We start from the raw sequence: 10,202 nt of genomic DNA on the forward strand, positions 1-10,202 counted from the left end.
CCATGGTCTGTGCTCCAGCTCCTACCTCCATGTTCCTACCCTGAGTTCCTACCTTGGACTCCCTGATGAACTGTGACCTGGGAGATGTAAGACAAATAAACCCTTACCTGTCCAAGTTGGTAATGGTCAGAGTGTTTTGTCATAGCAGTGAAGAACAAACTAGGACGATCTCCTTGATGCATTTTTCCTTTAATGAGTATGAAGTGACCTTCCCTTTCTCTTCTGACAAGTTTTAGTTTGAAGTACATTTTCTCAGATATTACAATAGCTATACCTGCCTGTTTCTTAGTTCTGTTTACTTGTGTTATTTTTTTTTCATTCTTTTATCTTAAGATTATTTTTATACTTGTTGGTGAGGTGTGCTGCTTGTAGGAAGAAACTGGTGGATAATGTTACTAATCCAAACCATAAGCTTGTGTCTTTTTTTCTGGGGAATTGAGACCATTAACATTGAGGGTTATTATTGACCAATGTTTATTCATTTCTGTTTTGTTGGTGTTTTAGCACTGTTTTCTTAGATCCCTTTTCATTGACTGTTCTGAGTTAATTTATTTATTCCTTATGACCTCTGGTGAGTGTTTAATCTTCCCTTCATACAGAAGTATTCTATCCACTGTTATCTGTATAGATGGTTTCTTAGACATAAATTCTTCAAATCACTTCTTAAATCATGGAACATTAACTTTCTCCTTCAAGTACAATTGATAATAGTGCTAGATATGAGTAAAATTGATAATATTGTTAAGTATACTAGTCCTGACTGGAATCTGTGTTCTTTCATGTCTTGTAGAAAATCTTTAAAAAAAAATGGAAAAATTTCTAGATTGAACCAAGCCACCAGGGTTAAACCAAGAAGAGCTCAACAACCTAAACAGAGTCATGACAAATGACATTAAAACAGTAATACAAAACTTCATGACTGAAAAAAATCCCAGGTCCAGATAGACTTGCAGTAGAATTTTTCCAGAACTTCTTAGAGAAGTTATGGTATATTCCTTTAAAAATATTTTATTTATTATTTTTATTTTATGTGTATGCATGTATTGCCTGCATATACGTAAGTGCACCCATGTCATGCAATGCCCGTGGAGGACAGAACAGACTGTTGGATCCCCTGGAACTGGACTTATGGACAGTTGTTATCTGCCATGTGGGTGCTGGGATTCGATCATGGGTCTTCTGCAAGAACAGTGTTCTTAACCGCTGAGCCATCTCTCCAGCCCAAGTTCTGGTATACCCCTCAACCATTTTCATTTCATCATTTGAGAAACTTTTGTTTATTTCCTTTCCTCGCATTTTGAGACAGTGACTCCTTGTGGACTCAGTTTGTCCCTAAGTTTTTACTTAGATCAAGCTGGCCTCAGTCTCACAGATATCCCAGACTCTGCTTCCAGAGACATGGATTTAATGGCTTGCCCCAATCACTTTTTATGTTTATTTGTATTTTAAGTTCTTTTATATTTTTTAAGTTTTTAATTCTCTTTCAGAAACATACCTGGTCAATTTTTTTTTCTTCCTATTCTGCATGCTGCCTCTACACTTGAATGCCTATTGGTGTCCTTTGTTGTATAGAATATTTTTAGTTTTTTTAGGATTCCTTATTAATTTTAGATCTTACTACCTGCACTACTGGCAAGCTGGTCAGAAAATCTTTTCCTCTTCCTAAAAGTTCCACTGCATCCCCTACTTTCACCTTTATCAGATTCAGAATATTATATCTTATGTTGAGATCCTTGGTCAATTTGTAATTGAGTTTTCTGCAGCATGAGAGACAGAGCTCTTCATCTGTTGTTCAGGATTGTTTTGGCTAGCCTGATTTTTGTGTGTATGTGTTTTGCCCTGTGAAAACTGATTTTTTTTCAATTTCTGTGATAAAAAATCTGTTGGAATTTTTATGGTATTTTTGTGAATTTCATTCAGTATATTTTATTTTATTCCTTGCTTCACTGTACTGTACTCCCTTACTCGTCCCAGATGCATATTTTCATGTACTCTATCACCCTCTCTCTATATATGTAGATGTACATAATATATTTATTCATATCTATTCATATGAAGTCTAAATTGTGTCCCAGTATGCCCTCTTGTTCATCCACTGAAGCTTGGTTCAGGAATCAAGAGTCTAACTCTTAAATGAGACTGACTATTCTACTCAAGCAGCCATAGGTTGATAATAGTTCCTTGGGTACAGTTGGGGTTTCTCACCCATTTACACATGCACATTCTTGAATTTTGCCTGGCTTGAGTTTATTTGGGACTTGTGGATGATGTCTCCTTCAATGTGAATTTATAAGAGTAACTTCCAAGTTGTCTCAAAAGCTTTGTTTCCTTGTGGTTATCTATCATACCTGTCACTTACTATTTTTATGCCCCTTCTTGAATGACCCATGAGCTTTGGGAGGCAGAAGTATTATATAGGTGTCCCATTCATGGTTAAGCAATCTACAGTCTCTTATTCTTGACATGTTTGTAAGTTGTGGGTGTCCAGTTTAATCACCATCCGCTGGATAAGGAAACTGTTCTGTTGAGAGTTGAGAGATGCACTAATCCATGGATATAAGAATAAGAAATTAGGTATTAAGCTCTCCCCTATGGTCTATGACTTGTATAGTCTCAGATGTGTAGACCTGATATCCATGTCAGGTGTGGGCTTCATCATACGAGATGGACCTTAAATCCAATTAGAATGTGGTTGGTTACTCCCATAACATTCATGCCACTCCTACATAGGTGGGCATTTTTGCCAGGCCAGTTGCTGTTATAGCTCACAAGATTCACAGCTGAGTAATGATAAATATTTTTCTCTTCAGGTAGCATGCACAGCAACTTCAAACATTCTGAAAGCTAGTCAATAGAGATGAGACTTTCAAGTCCATACCAGATTAATCTTTCCTTGTTTGTTCTATAGCTTGTGTATGTAGTATCTTCAGAAATAGAATCCTATTGTCAATATGTGATGGAAAATAAGGAGCAGTAGCAATGGCCAACATTGTTTGAAGGCCTATAGGACCCTTGGTCAAAGGCTTCAAACAGGGCATTTATTCTAGGTACTGGGCTTTTCTTTGCTAACCTAAGTTTTCTAGGAAGAGCAATTGCTCCTTCCAAACTACAATGAAACTCCATTTAATCTCTTTTTTATAATGTATATGTATTTATTTTTAGAAGTGTCTATAGTGATAGATTTCCATACTGCTTTTCTAAAGGCCTTTATTCTTTCTTAACCCCTGCATCATACACTTTCCTCTGTCCCGACTTCCCATTTGTCACCATAAATAATCATTTCTACTGTATTATTTTCCCTTCCTCTTTTATAACACTGCATTCTACCTCCCAACAAAGCTGCCCCACATTGGGCAATTATTTTTCTCCTGAACTCTCTGGATTTTCCAATTGAAACTTGTATATCTAATATTTTGAAGCTAGATCTGAGAGAAGACATGCATTTTCTTCTGCTCTGAGTTACCTCACTCAGGTTGATAGTTTCTAGTTCCATTCATTTCCCTATGAAAGTCTTAATTTCCTTTTTTCTAAGAGCTATTTAATATTCTCTTGGGTATATTTTCCATTTTTCAGCTTTTGGTTACTGAGGTGTTTTTACAATTAATGGCTATTATGTAAAAGGCAGCAATGAACATGATTAAGAGGATATAGAGACATTGGAACATGTGTCCAAGAGTAGTATAGCTGTATAATATGGTAGTTTGATTTATAACTTTTTGGGGAATCTTCACGTTTGTCTAAACAGTGGCCATACCAGGTCGCACTCCCTCTAGTAGTGCATGTGAGTTCCCTTTTCCCTGCATCCTTGCCAGCATTTGTCTTCTTTTGTTTTGTTTTGTTTCTTTTTGGATCTTAATCATTTTGAGTTGGGTCAGATGAAATCTCAATGTGGTTTTTAATTGGCAGTTCCCTGATAACTAAAGATGCTGAATTTTTTAATTTAAATTTTTGTTGAATCTTTGTGATTTTAATAAAATATAGTTTGTTGATATTTAGATTGCCTCCTGTATCTGCACATCCTCATAGTGCCCTACACCCAATTTAATGTATATACACACATATATATGAAAAAAAAAATATATATATGGCTTATAGAGTCCGATTTGAACCTCAAATGGCCTTCAGTGTGGGTCAATCCATTGGGCCCACCAAGACTCCCATCTGTGTAAAATACTGATTTTTCCCCTCCAAACAGCCATCAATTGCCAAATGTTCATTAAACTGGGTTGGGATTTCTTACCCACTTCCCCATGCCTATACTGGGATTTTTGTCTGCTTTGAGCTTACATAGGACTTGTGCATGCTGTCACCATTGCTCTGAGTTATTATGAGTAACTGACCGGTGGAAGACTCTGTTTGTTTGTGATCACCCACCACCTGTGGCTCTTGAAAACTTTCTGCCCCATCTTCTGCAATGGTCTGTGAGCATTGATAGGCAGAAGTTTGAAATAGGTTTCCTATTTAGGGATGAACAGTCTGTAGTGTCTTTTTCCCTGTATATTGGCCAATCACAGCTTTCTGTGCTAATCACCATCTGCTACATAAAGAAAACTCTTGGTGAGAGGTGAAAGATGCATTCATCTTATGTGTAAAGTTTGTATTGAATATGTGCCACTTAGGGATAAGCGTCTCATAATTATGCTCTGCATTTGATCAGTTGTGGTAATCTATGATAGTAGTCATATGTTCTAAAGGAATCTTCTTTTATGAGTGGTGAGAAGTACACTTGTCTGTAAATATGAGGAGGCATATTTAGATTACAGTAAAATAAATATGTTGGTTTACTCCTTCACCAGTTAATGTACAGTCATTTTTCTCATTTCTCATTGATAATACCTGACTCCTACTATCTCGCTCTCTAGTGCTCCCCATAGATTCTTTACATTTTCCTACTTCCTGCAGTTATAGCAGATTATATATTCACATCTAAGTATTTGGAACTAGTATGCAAAAATGAGAGGGAACATATGCTGCTTTTTTCCCCAAGTCTCTGTTAATTCACTTAGTGTAAAAGTTTCTACTTCCACCCATTCATCTACAAATTTAATTTTTTTTTTGCTGTTCAGTAGTACCCCATTGTGTAAATGTACACATTTTCATTATCCATTCATTAGTTGAGGATTATTTATGTAGTTTCCCTTTCTTAGTTATTGTGAAAAGATAAGCAACAAACGTGGAATGGATTCATGGAGATAAAGGGGAAGAAGGTGCTTAAGAGAGGGAAATAGTAGGAGACAGGTGTTTTTAAGGGAGAGATGGGGCAAGGGGGGGTACTTTAAGGCAGGAAGGAATGGGGAGGATTACACAGAGGGAGTAGAAGATAAAAAATGTTTAGATGGTATGAAAAACCAGAGGGAAATATATCTGTTCAAAACCCTACTGAAAAGTACACAAAATAAATACATCAGTGTATGTGGATAGTTGAAGGCTATATAACAAAAATCATCATACCAGGTAAAAGAAAATGCCGTTTGAATTGTTGATTACAGCTTCCAATAGACTCTCAAGGCTATTACCACACCACTTGATTGCCTCCCAGAACTTGAAGGCAAGTCTATTGCTGAAGACAAATCACGCTTCAGACACCAGACTTAGAGCAATTAAGCTGGAACTGATCTGGAAACCTTCTCTCTGAAGTCTATCTGTTATAGAATCTTAGGATATTATAGAAGCCACCAAGAGAGAAAAGTAATCAATAGTCCTGCACAGCTGTAAATCCTAATGAACAGTGACTATCCCAGCAAGTTACTACTATTGATGCAGAAGTGGCACATTATCTTGGGGATAATCAACTGCTGCTTGACTGAATTTGAAGCCCACTCAGTGGGAAGGAACTCATATGTGGTACTGGAAATACAGCCAAACATGCGTGTCTAGAGTTTTACTATTGATGCAGAAGTGGCACATTATCTTGGGGATAATCAACTGCTGCTTGACTGAATTTGAAGCCCACTCAGTGGGAAGGAACTCATATGTGGTACTGGAAATACAGCCAAACATGCATGTCTAGAGTGTCAATGAACCTAGGGAAAAATTTATACCACATGTCAAAACCAACATAATTTCTTACTTCATTTTAAATATGCATCACCCTTGTATTTTTATTGTTTTGAGATTCAGTCAGGAGTTCATCCATGTCCTATTTGAGTTCTTTGGGTTGTTTGTATATTCTTTAATTTTGTTGAATTCTTTGATCATGTTTACAATTGCTCTTTTGAATTCTGTGTCCTAGTGTTCTCATTGTAGAACTGATAGGACTGATGTGGTTTGAGGGGGACATATTATTTTGTTTTTTTCTTCATGCTATTAATGCTTTTTCGTTGCGCTCTGGTCATATATATTCCTTTTGTTGATTGTGTGTGTGTGTGTGTGTGTGTGTGTGTGTTATGAAAATAAGGCCTGTCTTTCTTCATTTGAAGTTGATTCTGTTTATAGTGTTACTATAGCTTGGTTGGTTTCTGATCTGTATGGTATGGGTAGTTAGTTGGTCTGTGCTTCAGATTCTCTCTTTCATTTTTTTAATCATTATTTTTTTAATTATTAATACCTGCATGATTAGAAGAAGCATTTCACTACAGCTTTAATGTATTCAGTAACACACTCCAGAGCAAGAGTACATCTCTTTCACAAGTGGCTGCAAGTTTCTAGGTTCACAGTTGAATTAATACAGTTATACAATATTGAACTCAGTATAAGCCCCATAAGACATAAAATGGAATTACTTTTTAACCTTTAAAAAAGATCTCCATTTCATTTTAAAATATATTCTTCCTTGCAGAAAGACTCATTGTTTTTGCTACTAACACTGAAATGTTGGTGCATTGCATCTCTGATATGAATGCATCTGATGATTATTAGTCATAATTGGTTGCACATGGATCCTTGGCACCTGTGTATGTCTATAAAGTCATTGGGTAGATTTCAATGGTAATGTTCATCACCTCTACTAATTAACATAATTTAAACTTTTATGCTTTCTCCTCAAATATAATACATTTTTTATTTGTTGATTTTGTGTGTGTGTGTGTGTGTGTGTGTGTATCACACAGAACATTCCAAACGATCTTATTCAACTATACACCCACTTTCCAGATGGCACCCTCCCATAGACACCCTTCCCCCACTAGAGCCCTTATACTCTGTAATCTGTGCTACTGTCCACTTTGTTGTCAGCACCCCCTGCTGTTCCTAACTGCTTGTCCATAAGGTGAATCTAGTCAGCCTATGTAGAGGTCTTTGTTTTAGGAAGGTCAGCTGTTCCTCATCTAGCAGCAATCAGTTGTCAATATTCCTTTAGATAAGATTCAGGTCTGCTGTTAATTTTCTGAGTTCTATGCTGGGTTATTATCTGGGCATGCCTTGGGCCACCCAGGCCAACAACTCAAAATAAGGTATCTCCTATCTGGCATTGTTGCTTGTTATGTAGCTGTTAGCTATACATATGGACTCTTAAAAAATTATATTGGCCCCGATAATCTTTGGATATACTGTTCTTTTGGGTGTTTAAGGCCATACAGTTGGCCCAGATAAACCAGCTTATTTTACTCTTAAGGTCATTTGAGGATCTGTTCCTCAGAGGTCACATGGGTGCAGGAGGAGCCCCTGGATCCTTTCTTTTACCAGTTTCATCAATGTGAAGATAAGTCAAAGTTCCTGCTCATCCATGGATTGCTTCACTTGGAAGCATGGAGGAAATGTTTCCTCTGTGTTGACCCTACTCTTTGTAGACTGGACACTGGTTCATGGCCATCTGGTGGAGTCTACTCGGCCTCCTTGATCAAGAGGACAGGTGATCCACCAAAATTACAGGACATTATGGAGATGCTCACAGTCCCTTGGAATTAGTAAACCTCAGAGGGCAAGAAGCAAAAACTGTCCTTTATGTCCCTCTGACCAAATTAGTTTTAGGCCTCAACATATGTCTGTTAAACATCCAAGAAGGTTAGTTCCACCAGTCTGGTACTTTTAATTACTGTGTGCCATGTAGATAAATGTTGGGCAAAGACCAACTGTTCTCAGATAAATATTACCTAGACATATATTTCTTGATCTGGTATGTAAAATTTGTCAGTAGGTTATTGGACTAATACGGTTCCCTCTGGTTTTTAAAACTACCTAGGCATTATATGTCTCTCATATTGTCTAATCCCCTCCATCTTGTTTTCCCCAATTAAGGTGCCCCCATTTTCCCCCTTTCTCCCTTAATAATACCCTTCTCCTATGGCCCTACCTTTCTTGAGCTCATTCTTTCCCTTTATCTCTTAGGTTCCTTGTATACCCTTCCCACCCCCCTCCCTTAAACTATCCCAATTTTTATACATATCTCCCTTATTAATGTGTATTTCCTACTTTTCTTCTCTTTCAGGTTCTTTCTTTTCCTTACCTCCCAGGTTCCTTTGCATTATCCTAGTTCCTATAATTATGTCTGGATACATACTCACTTATCAGGATCTGGATCTAGGATCTACATATGAGGGAGAACATATGTCAGTTTTTTTCTGAGTCTGTGCTACTTCACTTTGTATAACAGTTTCTAGTTCCATCCATTTACCTGCAAATTTCATGATTTCATCTTTCTTTACTGGTGAGTAAAACTCCATCATATAAATGAATCACATTTTGATTATCCACTTGTCAATTGAGAGACACTTAGGTTGCTTCCATCTCTTAGCTATTGTGAAAAGAGCAGCAACAAACATGGATGTACAAGTGTCTCTGCAATAGGATGAGTTCTTTGGGTATATGCCAAGGAGTGGTATAAACGGGTCAAATGGTAGGTTCATTTGTAGTTTTTTAAGAGTTCTCCACACTACTTTCCATAGGGGTTGAAAAGCTTGCAGCCCCACCAGTAAAGGATGAGTGTTCCACTTGCCCCACATCCACTCCAACATTTGGTATCACTTGTTCTCTTGATCTTAGCCAGTCTGACTGGTGTAAGATGAAATCTTAAAGTGGTATTAATTTGCATTTCCCTAATTATTACTGATGTTGAACATATTTTAAGATGCTTCACAGCCATCTTTGAGAACTCTCTGTTCAGCTCCTTAGCCTATCTTTTAATTGGGTTACTTCTTGTCTTGATTCTCTGTTTTTTTGAGTTCATTATATATTCTGGATATGAAACCTCTGCTGGATGTGTCGGTGGTGAAGATTTTCTCCCATTCTGTGGGTTTTCTCTTCACTTCCCTGGTTCCCTCCTTTGATGTACAGAAGATACTTAGTTTAATGAGGTCCCATTTGTTGATTATTACCTTGTTTCCTGAGCAATTTATGTCTGGTTTAGAAAATCCATTCCTACACCTTTATCTTGTAGGTTTTTCCCAGTGTTTTCTTCTAATAGTTTCAGAGTTTCAGGCTTTACATTGAGGTCTTTGAGCCATTTGGAATTGACTTTTGTGCAAGGTGAAAGATAAGAGTTTAGTTTCATTCATCTGCAAGTGCAGATCCAGTTTTTCCAGCGCCATTTACTGAACATGCTGTCTTTCCTACAGTGGATATTCCTGGCCCCTTTGTCAAATACCAGGTGGCTGAAATTGCATTTACTCATATTTGGGTCTTCAGTTTTGTTCCGTTGATCTATGGGTATATTTTTGTTCCAGTACCATGTTGTTTTTATTTCTATAGCACTGTAACACATTTTAAAATCTGGTATAGTAATCCCCCCAGTATTTCTCTTAGTGTTCAGTGTTGTTTTCGATATACGAGGTCTTTTGTGCTTCCATATGAATCTTAGGATAGTATTTTCCAATTCTGTGAAAAACGTGTTGGGGATTTGATTGGCTTTGTGTTGAGTCTATAAATGACTTTTGGTAGGATTGTCATTTTCACAATATTAATTCTTCCAATCTGTCATGGTGCAGTGACCACAGTTCAAGCCTGAATGGCTTGAGGACCCTGATGGACAGAAATCAGGACACAGGGGATGCAGAGGTTTATGTACCAGTGCATGTTTATTGTGAACCAAACCAAGCTTATATAGGAATCAGATCTGAAGTAACCAAGGAATAACTAAGGATACATCACTAAACAGAAAGTAACCAAGGAATAGCCAAGGATACAGTACGTTACTATCAAGAACACATTACTTCACACCAACCAAAACTCACATGACGTTTACAGTATCCAAGATTCAGCTGCATAATATTTATAATATCTTAGATATAAGGTGGACTGTTTGTGATTACTCTTAGCAACTACTATAA

Source organism: Nannospalax galili, unplaced genomic scaffold (assembly GCF_000622305.1).
Source record: "Nannospalax galili isolate Female #2095 unplaced genomic scaffold, S.galili_v1.0 scaffold586, whole genome shotgun sequence".
NCBI lineage: Eukaryota > Metazoa > Chordata > Mammalia > Rodentia > Spalacidae > Nannospalax > Nannospalax galili.